This window comes from Lepisma saccharinum, chromosome 18 (assembly GCF_977018435.1).
Source record: "Lepisma saccharinum chromosome 18, izLepSacc3.1, whole genome shotgun sequence".
Taxonomy (NCBI): Eukaryota; Metazoa; Arthropoda; class Insecta; order Zygentoma; family Lepismatidae; genus Lepisma; species Lepisma saccharinum.
The window spans coordinates 21313855-21331987 of record NC_139246.1 but is presented as its reverse complement, the minus strand read 5'-3'; the positions used below and the strand labels follow the sequence as shown (position 1 = coordinate 21331987).

Genomic DNA, 18133 nt, shown 5'->3' with positions numbered 1-18133 from the left:
GCTGTGTGTGTGTATAATGATGAGATAATGACCCTGCAGTCTAAATTTTGTCCAGATTAAGAATTCGAGAGTATAGCATTCCATTGAATTGATAGTCGTTGAGCATATTGTCCTGAACATATGTAATAATATTGCAAATATACATGCAGTTACGTAAGAAAGAAACAGAAATATATAACGCACTAATTCTTAAAATACATATATGCAGTACAAAGATTAAAAAATGATGCAAATATGTAGGATAAAATTTAAATGCTGGAAGCATGAAGCTTTTCCAGAAGAAAAAACTGCATGTATGCTGTAAGGTTGCCATCTAGTTTTTCATTTGTTTACTATAATTACACCGAACTAACTTGTGGCTTCAATGTCAGTATTCCTAAAATATAATCTTTGGAAAGTTACTTCTTAAAATTAAACGAGTTATTTTTACAGACATTTCGAGAGCACTATTTTGTCTGGAGAAACTAAATTATCACTATATTATTAATTGTTTGGTGTTTTAAGTCCACTTTATGAACAGCAAAGCTAATCGGGACTGGACCTACAGTTTAAAGTGGAATCCGAACAACTATATGCTTGATGAGAATCATAAGACCTGTATTGGCATATGCTGTGCAAACGTGGACCATAAGTGTTTCTGAGTGTCCATTCATCAATTTCATCATATTATTCATCATCGTCTTCGCGATTAGTCAAAAGTGGCAGAAAAGCAAAGTAAAATAAACCAAATATATTAAAATTACTATTAATTTTCATTAAATTTAGAGCTGAGCCGATCCCGAAACCGATCTTCCTCGTCCGATACCAGTCGTATCGGCATCGGAAAGTATCGGTTAGAATTTCATCACCGATACTTTCGGGAGTTTCGCCTAGTGAGACGGTTTTTTGGAGTCTAAATATCCCAGAAAATATGCAAGGAATACAATACTCATTATTTTTGCTACGACATTGTGGGCAGAAATAGATTTTGTGATTCAATGATTATGTCATGTAAAATTACGAATATTTTAAAGCAAAACTCGTATATTCCTATAAAAATTTATAAATGTTTTGAACTGTTTTGAATTATTACAATTACAATAAACCTCGTGTGTTTAAAGATGAAAATACAGAGGTAAATAAATTGAAAGCAAAACTTTTGTCAAGCAGGACATTTTGCTAGTAACAAAATGGGTAAATAAAATTAAATAAAATTAAAATTAAAATTTCATTTCTATTTTTTCTTTAGGAAACCATAATTTTGTTCATAACTGCTGATATCTACAGAAAATTCATTGTGAAATAACTGTTACTTTTGTTACGTACAAAGTAACTGAATTATAGGTGTAATTTTAAAATAGTAAATGCGTTGTAGCAAAAAGCCGGTTTTTTATAGTCACATACTCAATGCAAGCTTAAGTGTAACCTTACTTCAAATAAATAATAATAATAATAATAATAGTTACCGCTACTCCGAAAAAGTACCTGTTACTTGTAACTAAACACTGCTAATGTGCAACTGTAAAACAATTGTGCATTGTATAGGCAACGCATAATCTCTCTCTCTCTCTCTCTCTCTCTCTCTCTAGATACCCGAAATATAATCGTAAATATGCCACTGTGCTCGTTAGTAATGATAATGAAAGACAAGATCATATGGTACAGAAAGAAATGTCCTTCCATAAAAGCGAAATAAATCGAATAACATTTTTCTCGCCACGCGGAGAAGACTTTAGAAAAATACATTTCAATTTTTCAAATGCCACGAGCAAAATAATCGAAATAACATATGTAAAAAAAAGTAGACATGCTTCAATTGCACATCAGCCCCCTGTGAGGATCGAACTCACGACCCCTGGTTTACAAGACCAGTGCTCTAGCCACTGAGCTAAGGAGGCGACGTGCCACAGACTCGCTAACTACAATGTCACTCGTCGAGCATCAGTGCTCTGGGTTTTAACCTGTGCTTGCACAAAAGGCAATAATTAATGTAAATATTGTTTACAAAGTAATAATCGTGGTAATAAAATCAACCTTACGTATTTTCTTTTAGCTCAGATCCTACTATCTCTAATTTCTGATCACTGACACTGATAGTGAATAAACAAGCGGTAATTTCGTCGATACAATCGCCCAGTTGGTTATAAACACTTCAAAAGACAATACCACGAGTAAATAATTCATGTCGACGAAAGATACACCAGTGTCTAACGTGTTGATTAAGTAAGTTAATCTCCTCGATTAGTACAATATCATCGTCATCACAGGAAAACAAACACACATTTGCTGAAACCATTTCTTCTTTTTCTTCCTATGACTTGCGTTGTGACCCAGAGGGAAAATTCCACCCAGAAAACTCCTCTTTCGATTTAAATTTCATGTTTTTTAACAACAAAGGTGATATTTTCAGACAGGGGCACAATTGATGCAGTGGCGTAGCCTCAAATGAGCTTACCGGGAAGGGCCAGACTTTTTTTAAAAATAGATTTTTAGATGTTGAATTCGAAAATGGCATCAACTGTTCCTTATTAGGTCATCCTTCTTTTCACGGTATACTAGGGAGCGAATGTAACTTAAATCATAGAATAGTTAAATTAGGTTAGGTTAGGCTAGGCTTAAATCACGCAAATGTTACATTTCATATCCTGCATGCAATGTAACTATAAGAAATCTTATTTTTAAAAATCACAATAACATCTAAAAACATTAATATTTGCCAGAAATTGCAGGATTACTATAAGAGGATAAAATGACCTCAAAAACTTATTTTTTTTATCCAGGCTACTCTGTCGCCAAATAATGAAATATGTGTTTCTTGCGAATGTTACCACTTTTTGCACTTATTTTGTGAAATACTTTATGTGTCTTTAATATGTTCGATAATAGTTTGGCAATTTTTTGGCATGAGTAATATTTCTGAGTAAAGAAGTCGCAATTGAGATACATAGAAACAGATACATTCTAAGTTGTTATTTCATTAGGCCTCTCCCATTAGGATCAACTTTCGAGCAAACATTATCAAAGTTGAGTAACATGCCCATCTCCAGAAATAACCCAGCTACGCCCTTAGAATTATACTCTAGCATATTTGTGTCTTTAGTTCTGTAACCTTCAATAATATAATCTCAACAGAGTTTAAAACATTTTTTAAATGGACAGAGGTTTGAAAAATATGTATACATAGACAGCAGTATTGATACTGGGGGGAACGGCATTATTAATGTTCTAGACATGGTTCAATGCTCAGATTCTGTTACGAATACAAATAACAGTATACATACAAAAGATAAAAATGAAGGTCCGTACTTACAAAATAACTTGATGCTGTCATTAAATGAACTTTAGTCTGCAGAAGGTGTAGATTTATCCACAAAATGTAGGTTAAATGCCTTCACTTGCTTCAAAAATATAGACACTTATCAGTCCATACATCATTTCATTGGTCGAACTGTTTATTGTATTCCTGGATATTTGTTATGAGAAATGTGCTGTAAATGCTCTCACAATTGGTGTATCATGTTCCGTTTGTGAGTTAAATGGACAAGTTCTTATTCAAACGTGTCAAATTTGTCGTCCATATTAAGGTATTTTTGGGTCTTTGCCGCTATCAGCATTGTTATTTTCAAAAATTTCTCTCGTTTCAAGAAATTGCTAAGATGTACCCAATTCTGAACAATTACATATAATAAAAAACCTTCTGAAGCATTCAAGTGAACTTTCATGACGTTTGCTTTCGCCGTTGAGTAGATACTTGTGATAGAAAATAAGCTTCTGGGCAGGACGAAAATATTACAGACCATCTAGACAACAGTTAGAGCAAACCACATGAAAATTATATTGAATGCACAAGAGGGACTTCTAAATAATTCTATTTCTTTGTTTCAAAATTTAATACATCCTAGTCGTTCTTCGAGACGGGACAATTTTTTTAAAATGCCGTTGCTAAAAAGCAAAGACCCAACCACACCTTAATGTGCAAGGGCAAGTTTGAGCTTGGATAAAGGAAAACTATCCAGTTTAGAAATTTGAAAATAGTGTTGTAACACTTTTGTGGATAACGTGTCTATGCTTCATCATGCTTTATAATGGAACAACGTCATGTTTCACTGTCTGACAAGAACAGAAAAATCTTGCACATTATTTCACACGAACTTTCTTTTGCTTCATCGATATATAAACTAAGATCAAAAACAATACCGTCTGGGTAAATTTCTCGTATCGGACAAACGGATTTCTTCAAATTTACAGGAGAAATTACTTACCGAATGCAGGTTTCTTTAGACTTGTGGAAGTTCGGGGAAGTGTTTTCTTGCATCGTTCATTGAATTTTGCCGGTAAATCATCTATTTTTCGATATAAATGTGTGACCGATGCACGAAAGCTCTTGCATCCGTTTACTTCCAGGTGGATGAAGCCTGTGTCTGATGACGTAATCCCGGTCAGTGTTTCCAAACACCTGTTTTTGTAACTGAAGAAGGTACGTTTCCGCAAATGGTTTGTGGGGCTATGTGTCAATGGTTCTTGGGGCTATGTGTCAATGGTTCGTGGGGCTATGCGTCAATGCTTCGTGGGGCTATGCGAGAATGGTGTGTGGGGCTACGCATATTTTTTTCGAAACCAATTTTTCACTATTGAAACCTATAGTGACCCTACCTAACCTAACCTTACCGGAAATGGTTCGTGGGGCTATGTATGAATGGTTCGTGGGGCTATGTATGAATGGTTCGTGGGGCTATGCATCAATGGTTTGTGGGGCTACGTAGGTATTTTTGGGTGCAGTGGGGTGGAAACACTGCATGCCGAGTACAGTAGTGAAACTGTGACCGCCATTTTGCGTCTTACCGAAGGCAAAAAGAAACGAAGAAAACTTACTCGATATGTCACAAATAGAGCTTATTTCCGTGATATAAGCGAAATGCCACCTTCAGCAATGTTTCTCAATGCAGAATACGTAAGTACGAATATTCAAATTAAATGAAGTAGCAAATTTCAGCTGTTTGTCCGATACGAGAAATTTACCACTGTGGTACTTACGAAACATGCTTGGTTATTAACTTGTAAGATTAATTTGTTCTTATCTCTTATCTCTTCTGCCCTTTTTCTACGTGCACTTTGTTATTTTATGATATAGTTGTGTATTTTGCTTTCATTTGTATGTATGAAACTAGAACCAGAAGTTGATTTAATGTATAATAACACAAATATCGGAAATTCAAAAGTAATGTTCGTTACTCTATGTAAGTCACACGCACAACGTAATAACAATAATACAACAATTTTACACCAAACCGTAAGATTTCATGTTGAAAGAAGAAAACCTATAGTGCCATAAGCGCCAGAGAAATGTCGACAATGTTGGCAAATTGTATGACGCAGTAGACTGACAACTTCCACCCAGGGTGCGCAATCATGAGCGGTACCACCAAATATTTTGTCCTAAGAAATCCTCATCACCAAAAATTTCTGGCGGGGTGGGGGAGTTTTGTCATACCAACCAAGACAAGCAATTAATTTTGACTTCAAATTACCCTTACTCAGGATAATATCGATCATACATGAAGTCCGAACAGGTAACGTCTCTCTCTCTCTCTCACTCTCTCTCTCTTAATATCTGTCTATCTATCTATCTCTCAAGAGACTGTTAACAGATCTATAACAATAACAATATAGGGTAGGGTGGTACATTTTCGATATAGGTACTATTTCGATCACCCGTTCTAAAAAGTCGAATATTTTGCTTCCTGTTCCTGGCAACGCTGATTTGAGGAGTGAGGGTTGTTGCGTGGGGTGTCAGGTGTGTTGTGCAGAAACATCGAGAAATTCTACGGAAAATCCGGAGAACCAGACGTAATTTTGTATGGCAAGGTGAGTGCGTTGTAGATAGAATAGGTGCTTTGTATATAAACGTCTGCCTGTCATATTGCGTGCCCCGTTTTTATGCTTGAACGTAGGACAAGGAAATGCAGGTTAAACGTGGACAAGCATGTGGTGGCTGTAGCATGTGACATCTGTAGCTATCTGGTGAGAGATAAGGGAACTACAGAAGTATTTATTTCCATGCACAAAGTGGTACATATTCGATCGGCGGAAATGGTACAATTTCGATCAGCGAAGTATACAGTTTTAGTTCCATTACCGTAACGCGTGCAACACATTACTTCACAAAATAATGCTGGAAAGAGAATGAAAATATCTTCTTGTGACAATTACTTTTGTCACCAGTCTTTTTTGTAGTTTATGTGAGTGTATTTTAGAATTTCGTAAATACTCTTTAACAACTTTCTGTAGCCAGTTGTGCTTTTTGGCTTTTCTTGGATTTTCGGTTCTAGACGGCGAGGGTAGGAAAACAATAGCGACTTGTGGAATTTTTGACACTAAGGGTGACTTTTACTTGCTCAACGAATGGAACAACGTCCGAGTTGCCGACCGAAGGGGAGTTCTGTCGCAACACGTGTGAGGACTGCTCTGTTTTTTTCTTCACCCCCAAACCTCCCAAGTGGACAACGAGCCTGGAAGAAGGACCACCGTCCTGCATTTTTTTTTCTAAGCTAACGAACTGCGAGGCGGTTGATTTTTTGAAGTTTCAAGTTTTCCTTAAATACCCCTGGACTCCAGAGGACCGACACAGTTTAGCGCCATATTCAGACCGAACACCATCTCCGCGTCACTTTGCGCGAGTTACGGAACTTTGCTTTGTTTTAACCTTTCGACCGCGTCGTGTTAATTGTCGTGAGTGTGTGATCACAGTGACAGTGCCAGGAATTGAGGCCGTGTTAATTACGTGTTTCACGTGCTCCATGTGTGTTTTTTCCCCTTTTTGTAAGGAGGGACATTGAATAACCATGGGCGGTTGAAAACTACGAGAGGGACGGGACCTTCGGGTTTCCGATTACTGCTGCCATGAAGCCAAGAGAAGAAGCCAGGACCCTTGCTTAACTATACGACGCCTTAAGTCAAGAGAACCACACCACGACGCTTGCATAACGGCGTCTGAGATGAAAGCCACGCCGCAGCGACAACTCGCATTGCCAACCCAGATGAGAGACGACACTACCACAACGGTGAGACGGATGTTACGCCGAGAAAAGAAGAAGAGATAGAGAAAAGAGAGAGAGATGAAACGACGTCCGCCCTTAGACGACCCGACGCCCTGCGTATCCCCGAACGGCCATTGAAGCCATGATCGGATGCAACGCCCGAGCAGACAGATGGAAGCGAGGTGCTTTTTCCGCCCATCTTCGTCGCCGCGATGGAAAATAGGAAGAAAAATGAATGTTACGTCTAAGTCGAAGAGACAGTTTTTGCCCGCCAGGAGGACAGACTGTCATAGCCACGAGTATCGTCGGGACGCCGCAACGAGGACAGTCGACATCAGCGAGGACCACGCCGCCATTGAGTCGGTATAGTATCCTCCAGTTTTCTCTTTATGTGTGAGAGTGAACATTTGTCCACCTACGTCGCTACTGGTTCGTCATAACACAAAGCGAGATGAAATCGAACAATGTTGCCTGCAACTACTAATTATTTAGGCCAATCAAATCAAAAGTACTATAAATCTTCATAAATTAAGAACCTATTTCGCTCACCCTTCGAAATTCTATAAACGTAAAGACCTACTATTTGTTATTGTTTTCCTATTCTCGCGCCGAGTATTTATATGAGTAATTATATGTTTGTGTTTTTATTTTTTCGACCGTGCTCTTTGATAGATATAGGTATCAGAAAAACTAGGTACTCAATAGTATAGCTGAGTTAATCATTTTGAATATATCCTAGTTTATATTACAGTCGTTTGTATTATCAGCACTCGTGTACTTGTAATCCAGTTAATTTCCTCTTGTCACTCATTTAGTGTGTGCTTATTTTTCTTTGCATTGTAGTGCCTCAACAATGTGTAATGTCAATTATTATTTACTTTTGGCAACTATGACGCCTAGCTAATCGCGTCTCATATGTGACAGAGCGCTGGCCGCGCTTATTTACATTGAAAGCAAGCCTAAGGGGCTAATAGAAATCTCAAATTCGAAGGTACACGGGAAATAAACCAAAGAGGCGGTTAGATATTTTATCATGTAATGGTATATTGTGTTCACCCCTGCAGCGTGTGTGTGTGTGTGTGTGCATGATGGAATGAGAGCGAGGGGATATGTACAAGGAATGAGTTATATTATCATTGTTGTGTTTATTTTTGCTGAATACACGTATATATTCGTTATCCTACAGGTGTTCTTGATTCATATATATATATGTATAGATGTATATCCTCGTATGGTCAATATTTTTGGTTTTAGTCCTGAGTTTGAAGCTGTATAGCTTGTCTCCATTGACCAGAAGGGTTATAGCTTTCTATTATTACAATTATTATTATTATTATTGGTATAAATGAATAACAGCACCACTTTATGCACGACGTGGCTTACCGCCGGAGGTGTAAATAACCGACCCGGTGACATGAACCTGGAATTAAACCGTTAGCTGGTGGTAGGAATCGTGTTTCCTTAACCGGAGACGCGAACCAAGGACCGACGACCGTCCAATCGGGCGGCCGCGGAACCCTGAACCTACGGACTAGCGGTAGAGTAGTTTGGCACCTCGAACTGGGGACTTCGGTCTTCCGGACGAGTGGTCAAACCCGGTTACAATTTGGCATCCCGAACAGGCACCGGTCTTCTTTTTCGCCTTCGTCGGGAGTGTAATGGTAGTAGTTTTACAAGTGCATAATATTTTTTCAGTAAGCGTTGAAATGTTTTTATACGTATTTTGCTATGTTTATTGATATCCATATTTAGTATTCGGTGTTTATGTTATCTCGGCGCGAATTTGATTAACGTAAAGGGCATTTATGTAGGCAAACATCGGCAAGGGCGATATTTCAAGGAAGTATGTTATACAGATTTAGTGGCAATTTTTTTGTGTGTTTGCGTCGTTTTTAATTTCATTAGGCTTCTACAAGGTAGCAGGAAAGGACCCGTCGTGTCCTCCTCTCTGCATTTTTGATAGGTTATTGTTTGTATTGTTTTTCTGTAGTGCGTTATATATTTTTGAAGTGCAGATTTATTTTCTGACGACCTCAGGTCATAGTGAGTGTTTTAAATATCTAATGAAATTGAGAAGTGAGAAAATTATTTATCGAAAGATGAGCGAAGCACGGAATTGTGTAGTTTGCGGGATTGAAATCCCATTAGGTGAAATGGACCCGTCGAACGAAGCGCAGCCGCGCTGTAGTACTTGTGTTATTTCGTCAGGAACTCCAGGACACGTGGGCTTAGTAGTAAATACTGAATCCACGCCACCTTCTGAAGATCCGAATCAGCTGACCGTTTCCCCCCCGGAAGATGTCGCTCCGATGGAAAAAACAGATGATGCATTGAAGAATGGCGCCGGCACCAACGACAGGATGTTCGAGATGATAAGACGGCTGATCCGAGCGGAGCATGCGGAGACACAAAAGCGGATAGAACAGCTTGAGACCCGATTCCAGGAAGTGGTGCGTGTTTCGATGGAACAAATGACTGAACGTTTTTCCACGCGTTTGCAAGACAGTGAGCAGAAACTCACCGCGGAAATCGCTCGCTTGGATTCCCGTGTTGATGACCAGGACCAGCAGTTGGCAACACTGTCGCGACGGACCGACCACACGGAAGAGGAACTGGCGCTAATGAGACAATCCTCGGCACAGCTTGAGGCGAGCTGTCACCAAAACTCGGAAGGTCTGAGAGAGCGCGTGACGAGAACAATAGGCGAGGTTGATGACCACTCGCAAAGGATACAGGCCTTGGAAAAAAGAATGGACAGTTTGGACCTTTCTCACCCTCAGCGACGAGAAACGCCCACGGCTACGAGGACAAACCCAGGTACTTCGGCCACCAGCAATAATGAAGACCCTTCGACTGAACTGATAATAGTCAATGAGCCACCGGTAAACGAGAGTTTCCCCGGTTTACCCACTCGACCAGCGACCACCAGCTGCGAAGTTCATTATTCGGCACCCACAATTGCGAAGCGAGCTATTTTCCCTCTTGAATACAAGAACCATTTCAAAAGATTCAACGGGGCTGATCGGGTTTTACCGTCTGCATTTTTAGAACGGTTTGAAACTACCTCTGAGGAGCTGTCCTTGGGGAATAATGAAAAGATCCTGGTTTTGCGAGGTTTAATGGAAGATCGGGCCAAAAATTGGTTTGAAACGAATGAAGGGCATTTCACATCTTATGAAGCTTTCCGGGAGATGTTCCTAGGACACTTTCAGCGGCCGATCCAAGTAGAACGGATGCTAATGGAACTACGCAACGAAAGGTACAGCCGAAACGCGGGAGTTACGTACGCCCAATATTTCTGGAAAAAATATAATGAATTCAAGGCACTGCAGCCTCAAATGACGACTCCAGAAATAATCGCGGCGCTGATATATCATTTTCCTCAAAATGTCCGGCGTCACCTTAATGGCAGTTGTGTGTTCGACCCCGACTCGATGTCGCTGACGCTGGAGAACCTGTACCAGTGCTCAGAAGAAGAAGAACGCGACAGGGCAGAGCGCTGGAATAAGCGTCCCAGACGAGAAGATGATCGTCACGGCCGGAACCGACGCCAGCGAGTTCAGATGGTGCGGCGAGGACAGCACCACGCTCCACGCGCCAATGATCAAAACTTTCATCCCTTACCACCTTCGCCACAGAGAGAACGGCGGCAGTACCAGAGAGGCAGACGTGGAGGAGAAAATATGCGTCGACCGCCGCGCGGCACAGAACAGGGTAACCGGGACGGTACCTTTCAACGAGGTCACGTACGTGATGGTTACTACCGACCCCACAGTAGATCAAGAAGCCCGCAGTCGGACCGAAGGACAGAACAGCGACCTTCGTGGATGAATGAACCGCGAAGGGATGGAAATCAGGTGCAAACAAGAAGTGACTCTCCAACACCTGGCGTCTCCGGACTTCAGCGTTCGGGAGACCGCTCTTAGAGATTTGAAGTTTATGTTAATGGACTAGTTATATTTTTATATTTTACTCTTGTGTCATTATTGATTTTTATATGCGTATATTCCAATGTATTATCTTTTTACGTCCTTTAAGGATTGTTTTATTGTGTATTTACTCATAAAAGCATTTTTCAAGTATAGATTCGATTCATATACAGGGTGTTTCAAAAAAGTGTTCATATACAGGGTGTTTTTTTAAAAAAATATGTAACCTTAAAAAATCTCCCCAGCCGAGAGCGATTTTAAAGCCTACAATTTTTTTTGAAGTTAGGGGGGGCGAGATGTGACAATTACTTTTGTCACCAGTCTTTTTTGTAGTTTATGTGAGTGTATTTTAGAATTTCGTAAATACTCTTTAACAACTTTCTGTAGCCAGTTGTGCTTTTTGGCTTTTCTTGGATTTTCGGTTCTAGACGGCGAGGGTAGGAAAACAATAGCGACTTGTGGAATTTTTGACACTAAGGGTGACTTTTACTTGCTCAACGAATGGAACAACGTCCGAGTTGCCGACCGAAGGGGAGTTCTGTCGCAACACGTGTGAGGACTGCTCTGTTTTTTTCTTCACCCCCAAACCTCCCAAGTGGACAACGAGCCTGGAAGAAGGACCACCGTCCTGCATTTTTTTTCTAAGCTAACGAACTGCGAGGCGGTTGATTTTTTGAAGTTTCAAGTTTTCCTTAAATACCCCTGGACTCCAGAGGACCGACACAGTTTAGCGCCATATTCAGACCGAACACCATCTCCGCGTCACTTTGCGCGAGTTACGGAACTTTGCTTTGTTTTAACCTTTCGACCGCGTCGTGTTAATTGTCGTGAGTGTGTGATCACAGTGACAGTGCCAGGAATTGAGGCCGTGTTAATTACGTGTTTCACGTGCTCCATGTGTGTTTTTTCCCCTTTTTGTAAGGAGGGACATTGAATAACCATGGGCGGTTGAAAACTACGAGAGGGACGGGACCTTCGGGTTTCCGATTACTGCTGCCATGAAGCCAAGAGAAGAAGCCAGGACCCTTGCTTAACTATACGACGCCTTAAGTCAAGAGAACCACACCACGACGCTTGCATAACGGCGTCTGAGATGAAAGCCACGCCGCAGCGACAACTCGCATTGCCAACCCAGATGAGAGACGACACTACCACAACGGTGAGACGGATGTTACGCCGAGAAAAGAAGAAGAGATAGAGAAAAGAGAGAGAGATGAAACGACGTCCGCCCTTAGACGACCCGACGCCCTGCGTATCCCCGAACGGCCATTGAAGCCATGATCGGATGCAACGCCCGAGCAGACAGATGGAAGCGAGGTGCTTTTTCCGCCCATCTTCGTCGCCGCGATGGAAAATAGGAAGAAAAATGAATGTTACGTCTAAGTCGAAGAGACAGTTTTTGCCCGCCAGGAGGACAGACTGTCATAGCCACGAGTATCGTCGGGACGCCGCAACGAGGACAGTCGACATCAGCGAGGACCACGCCGCCATTGAGTCGGTATAGTATCCTCCAGTTTTCTCTTTATGTGTGAGAGTGAACATTTGTCCACCTACGTCGCTACTGGTTCGTCATAACACAAAGCGAGATGAAATCGAACAATGTTGCCTGCAACTACTAATTATTTAGGCCAATCAAATCAAAAGTACTATAAATCTTCATAAATTAAGAACCTATTTCGCTCACCCTTCGAAATTCTATAAACGTAAAGACCTACTATTTGTTATTGTTTTCCTATTCTCGCGCCGAGTATTTATATGAGTAATTATATGTTTGTGTTTTTATTTTTTCGACCGTGCTCTTTGATAGATATAGGTATCAGAAAAACTAGGTACTCAATAGTATAGCTGAGTTAATCATTTTGAATATATCCTAGTTTATATTACAGTCGTTTGTATTATCAGCACTCGTGTACTTGTAATCCAGTTAATTTCCTCTTGTCACTCATTTAGTGTGTGCTTATTTTTCTTTGCATTGTAGTGCCTCAACAATGTGTAATGTCAATTATTATTTACTTTTGGCAACTATGACGCCTAGCTAATCGCGTCTCATATGTGACAGAGCGCTGGCCGCGCTTATTTACATTGAAAGCAAGCCTAAGGGGCTAATAGAAATCTCAAATTCGAAGGTACACGGGAAATAAACCAAAGAGGCGGTTAGATATTTTATCATGTAATGGTATATTGTGTTCACCCCTGCAGCGTGTGTGTGTGTGTGTGTGCATGATGGAATGAGAGCGAGGGGATATGTACAAGGAATGAGTTATATTATCATTGTTGTGTTTATTTTTGCTGAATACACGTATATATTCGTTATCCTACAGGTGTTCTTGATTCATATATATATATGTATAGATGTATATCCTCGTATGGTCAATATTTTTGGTTTTAGTCCTGAGTTTGAAGCTGTATAGCTTGTCTCCATTGACCAGAAGGGTTATAGCTTTCTATTATTACAATTATTATTATTATTATTGGTATAAATGAATAACAGCACCACTTTATGCACGACGTGGCTTACCGCCGGAGGTGTAAATAACCGACCCGGTGACATGAACCTGGAATTAAACCGTTAGCTGGTGGTAGGAATCGTGTTTCCTTAACCGGAGACGCGAACCAAGGACCGACGACCGTCCAATCGGGCGGCCGCGGAACCCTGAACCTACGGACTAGCGGTAGAGTAGTTTGGCACCTCGAACTGGGGACTTCGGTCTTCCGGACGAGTGGTCAAACCCGGTTACATTCTACTCATTTAACAAGCAACAAAAACTTGTGCAAAACTGCAACCAATAAGCCTACTAAAAAGAGACTGTTCCCACCGACAGAGAAACAAAAGAGCAGAGACTTCGTCAGCACTGCGAAATAACGATGATGTGCGTGCATTTTGTAATATAAGTTTTCGCAGTGTTGCCTCAGAATCTAAAGTAGACTGGGCCTCCCCAATGGCGCAGTGGTAGCGTCGTCGCCTTTTAATCAAGGGGTCCCGGGTTTGATATCTGGTGGAGGCACATGGCACAGTGGTTCGGATCCCACTTTAAACTGTAGGTCCAGCCTTACTGTGCATAAAGTGGACTTAAAACACCAAATCAATCACTCAATCTAAAGTAGACTGGATACGGTGTCAGAGCTGCAATTGTTGGCATCACGAGTTGTGTGTTGGCGCTGAAGGAAAGAAGCAATTCACCTGCGACAAATGCCTGTAATGCCTGTAGACACAACTGACTTCCTTTCATGATAACAGCAAATCAAGGAACACCCGTCAATAAATCCTTGTGACTTTTTTCATGTTAAAAATAGACCTAACTATAAATATTACGTAAAGATCTTCCGCTGTTTAAAATCTTTCTGCTTTTGTATATTTTTAAACCATAGTAGCCTATGTTTAAAATAATACAGCTACATAAAATATTGTAATGTAGCAAAAAATTAAAAACTCATCTCCTTAATATAATTTCCGAGTAGCATAATATTATAATAATAATAATCCGTTGCGCAACAGCTCATGAAGGGCCTAGGCATACCTACCGACTGCCGGTCTCCCTCCCACGCTTTCCTTCGTCACCTCTAAGCGTGGAGATCTTCAACCAGTATTGGAATAGTCCAAGGGGTCAGCCTGACGTATCCCCAGCCGTTATAGTAGGTCTCCGTGACCGGATTACGCTCACTCACTCTGAGCTCCCCAATTTCCTCACGATTGTGGGTTGCCATCGGCCCTATAACACAGGCCGAGAACCCAGAGATTGAACCCATGCTGTCCCGCAGTCGGAGTCCAAAGTACAACAGTGCCTTAGACCGCACAGCCACGGAGGACTTTGACGCTTATATATATGGTCAAAAAAAGTTTATAATATTATAATATATAATAATATATTTTATTACAAATATTTTAATACAGTAAAACCCCGTTAAAATCCGGACCCCGATAAGCCGGACTTCGCTTAATCCGGACAGGCAAAAGGCCAAAAAAAAAAAAAAGAAGAAGCAGAATGCAAGGTTTTAAATGTGGCTAGAAGCACTGCTTTATATTTTACTGTACTGTATAGTGTACTTAGGCATATGCCCTTTAAATACACCATAATAAACTTGTTTTGTTGCTATAAACAGAGTTTTAATGCACTTTCTACTGTTCTTTTAGTATTTCAATTAATCCGGTTCCGGACTTTCGTTAAACCGGTCAACTTATCCTCCCATTAGTCCGGATTAACGAGGTTTTACTGTAGAGTGGGATCCATGAGTATTACCGTGCAAACTGTCCATGACTATTTTCATTAATTTTTCTCTTACATCCTGTGTGTTTTTAAGCGATGGATTTTTATGTATACGGGTGCAGAAGTTGTCAACAGCTTTTTCTCGAGTTTTCTTTTAATTCTTGAAGCTCCTATTGGGTCAAATAAAGTGCACGAACTTGGTGATGGACAATTTGCACGGTAATATTCATGGATCCCACTGTACTTGTAATAAAAATATCGGGCCAAATTCACCATTCGAATTATATGAACTTTTTCCAGATATCTTAGCGGGCACCCTTGTTGCCAACAAATGGATTTCCCAATGTTGCCACTACAGCCACCTAGTAGTGAACCGGAGAAGTATCGTCTTGCAGATTTTTCAGAAATCAAGTTACTACTGCCATCTGTCGCATATCGCTGGTACTTTGTTCACCCTGGCATGCAATAAATGATTTCTCGTGCGTTTTCCGCTTTTTTCTTTCATTTCTTTTGTGCGATTCTCCAACTACCGGTTAATGTTGCTCGAACAGCTCGAGTCTAAAGTCTGTGGACATCTTGTATGTGTGTTTGTGTGCTGTTAAATGTCTGTGCATCGTTGTAAACTGCACTTGGGATTAATATTTTGCAGGTGATTATATCTCGTTATTCTATACTATTCTGTACGATACATTTTTCCGAAATACTTTTCAAAAAAATTAATTTGTTTTTGCAGTTTAGTAGTGACGTGTACAAGGTAGGCTATTGTTCTCAACTAAAGCAAAATAGAAAAAAATAATATTTTATTTTTATTCAGAATAAAATACGACAAATTATCATTTACAAATTGATGATTTTATGAAATTTTACAAGAAAATCGTGTGGGAAAGAAGGACAATTTCTGTTAATATTCTATCTTGGAAAAATATTGCGAGGACTTAACTTATGATAATGACAATTTAGTCTTCCACATAGCATAAATCGTCTTCATCAGGGCCGCCGTTAGGAAACGCGAGGCCCTGTGCGAACCATACCCGCGAGGCCCTTATATTTTCAAAAGTGAAAATATAGACACCTAATTTCTTTCCTTGTAAACACTCAACCCCCCCTCCATCTCCAATCCTCAACAAACATTTCAACCACCGACGAAGTTTGGCAGCTGTGTAGTTTTCGAAATGGAAATTCCTACCTCGGAGCTGCTCCGTCGAGTTTGCAGATAGAAGTTGGAAAGGAGGGGGGAAGGGGGTGATTACATGTATCAACATTAAGACTATGCACTAGGGGGGAATGTTTAGGCAAATTAGCCTATAGCTGGCGGGTGCTTTATAACATTTAACTGAAGGGGTCATCATCCCTCTGCGTTTCACCCTCAACATTTGGGCGCTGATCTTGTGTGTATGTAGGTGATATATTTTTTTTTTTTTTTTGTCAGATCAGTGGCGTAAGCTGAGTCTAAGACCTGGGCTATGTCACTATGACACTGGTCCTAGGCTATGGAGGAAGGGAGAAGACTAGACTCATTCTTGAGGTCTTCAAAGAAGCCACGTTGCCATCCCAACGGTAGTCAGGTTGCAAACTTAACAATTTAGGTTGCCAACTCCTGAGAATTCTGGTTGCCATCGTCTGAGAATTCTGGTTGCCATCGTCTGAGAATTCTGGTTGCCAAAGCCGGAGAATTCTGGTTGCCAACTCCTGAGAATTCTAGTTGCCAACTCCTACGAATTCAGGTTGCCAACTCCTAAGGATTCAGGTTGCCAACTCCTAAGGATTCAGGTTGCCAACTTCTAAGAATTCAGGTTGCCAACTCCTAAGGATTCAGGTTGCCAACTCCTAAGAATTCAGGTTGCCAACTCCTAAGAATTCAGGTTGCCAACTCCTAAGGATTCAGGTTGCCAACTCCTAAGAATTCAGGTTGCCAACTCCTAAGGATTCAGGTTGCCAACTTCTAAGAATTCAGGTTGCCAACTCCTAAGGATTCAGGTTGCCAACTTCAGAATCGCCATTATCTTCAGTATTTTACTTTCTAGGCTTCAGGCTTCGCAGATAGCCTAGCTAGCCTGGAATATACGCCCCTGTGTCAGATAAGATACTAAAGACGTCAGTATTCTATGGAAACGGGATCATGCTAGCAGACAGGATGAAACCCCTGAGAATATCCCTTTCGCTTAATTCATGCACTGGTGCTTATCGTCATAGGCGTAACTTGGCGCGGGCAAGGGACTGGGGCCAAATCTCCACGTTTATTAAAATATATACATATATTTTGGAATGTTAAACCTTTTATACATTTAGAAACCTGAGGTTCGTGTTCGACCCCAAGTTACGCTGCTGCGTATCGTTACATTAAAGGCTTGTTTAAGTTTTATTGAGAGGCACCCTGAGGGCCACCCTTTCCAGTTCGCAGCATACTAAAGATTTTGTCGTCTTCCGACAGGAAAAAAAGTATTTTACCGTAGTAACCATGAATATGTTGCATGGCAACAAGCATACAAGGAAAAAATGCTATTTTTGAGAGCTGAAGTCGAAATGAAACGTCAAGGAACAAACTGTCATCAAGGATAGTTGTTCGCATTCACGTCCTCTGCAGGCTGTGAACGTTTGTCTGTGGTCCACAATGTCACCTTGTTATTTAGCGTCTCTTTTCTGCCACTTTTGGCTAATTGTGACGATGAGGATCAATGACAAGATGAAATTGATCAAGTGACACTCACAAAGAATGCCCAAACCGGGATTCGAACCCTGGAGCCCTGTCACAGAGGTCGGCGACTCTGTATATGTGCAGATGTAATTAATTACTACATAAATGTGCGTGTGTTTGTGTGTTACGCAGTCTTCACACATTGTTATTGTAAAATGTGAACATTCCGTATGGTTTAGGAAAGTATCGTAGGAGACAACTCATTTAGAAAACACGTAGAATACAATAAAGGCAGAAATCGTATAGTTTACCTTTCATACTTACAATCTCTCGCCCGTTGTGTATCAG

General features: G+C 40.6%; 1 long non-coding RNA gene and 1 other non-coding gene across 2 annotated transcripts in view; one reads left to right on the top strand and one right to left on the bottom strand.

Moving 5' to 3' along the window:
* Window positions 1-1804: 1804 nt before the first annotated feature.
* Window positions 1805-1877, bottom strand: TRNAT-UGU (transfer RNA threonine (anticodon UGU)). Its single transcript has one exon. It is a non-coding gene; the product is annotated as a tRNA-Thr (tRNA).
* Window positions 1878-15663: 13786 nt separating this feature from the next.
* The window catches only part of LOC146001895 (uncharacterized), a 48225-nt gene continuing 45755 nt past the window's right edge, over window positions 15664-18133 (top strand). Inside the window, exon 1 of the long non-coding RNA XR_014443620.1 lies at window positions 15664-15799. This is a non-coding gene — a long non-coding RNA (uncharacterized LOC146001895). The remainder of the gene's footprint in view (window positions 15800-18133) is intronic.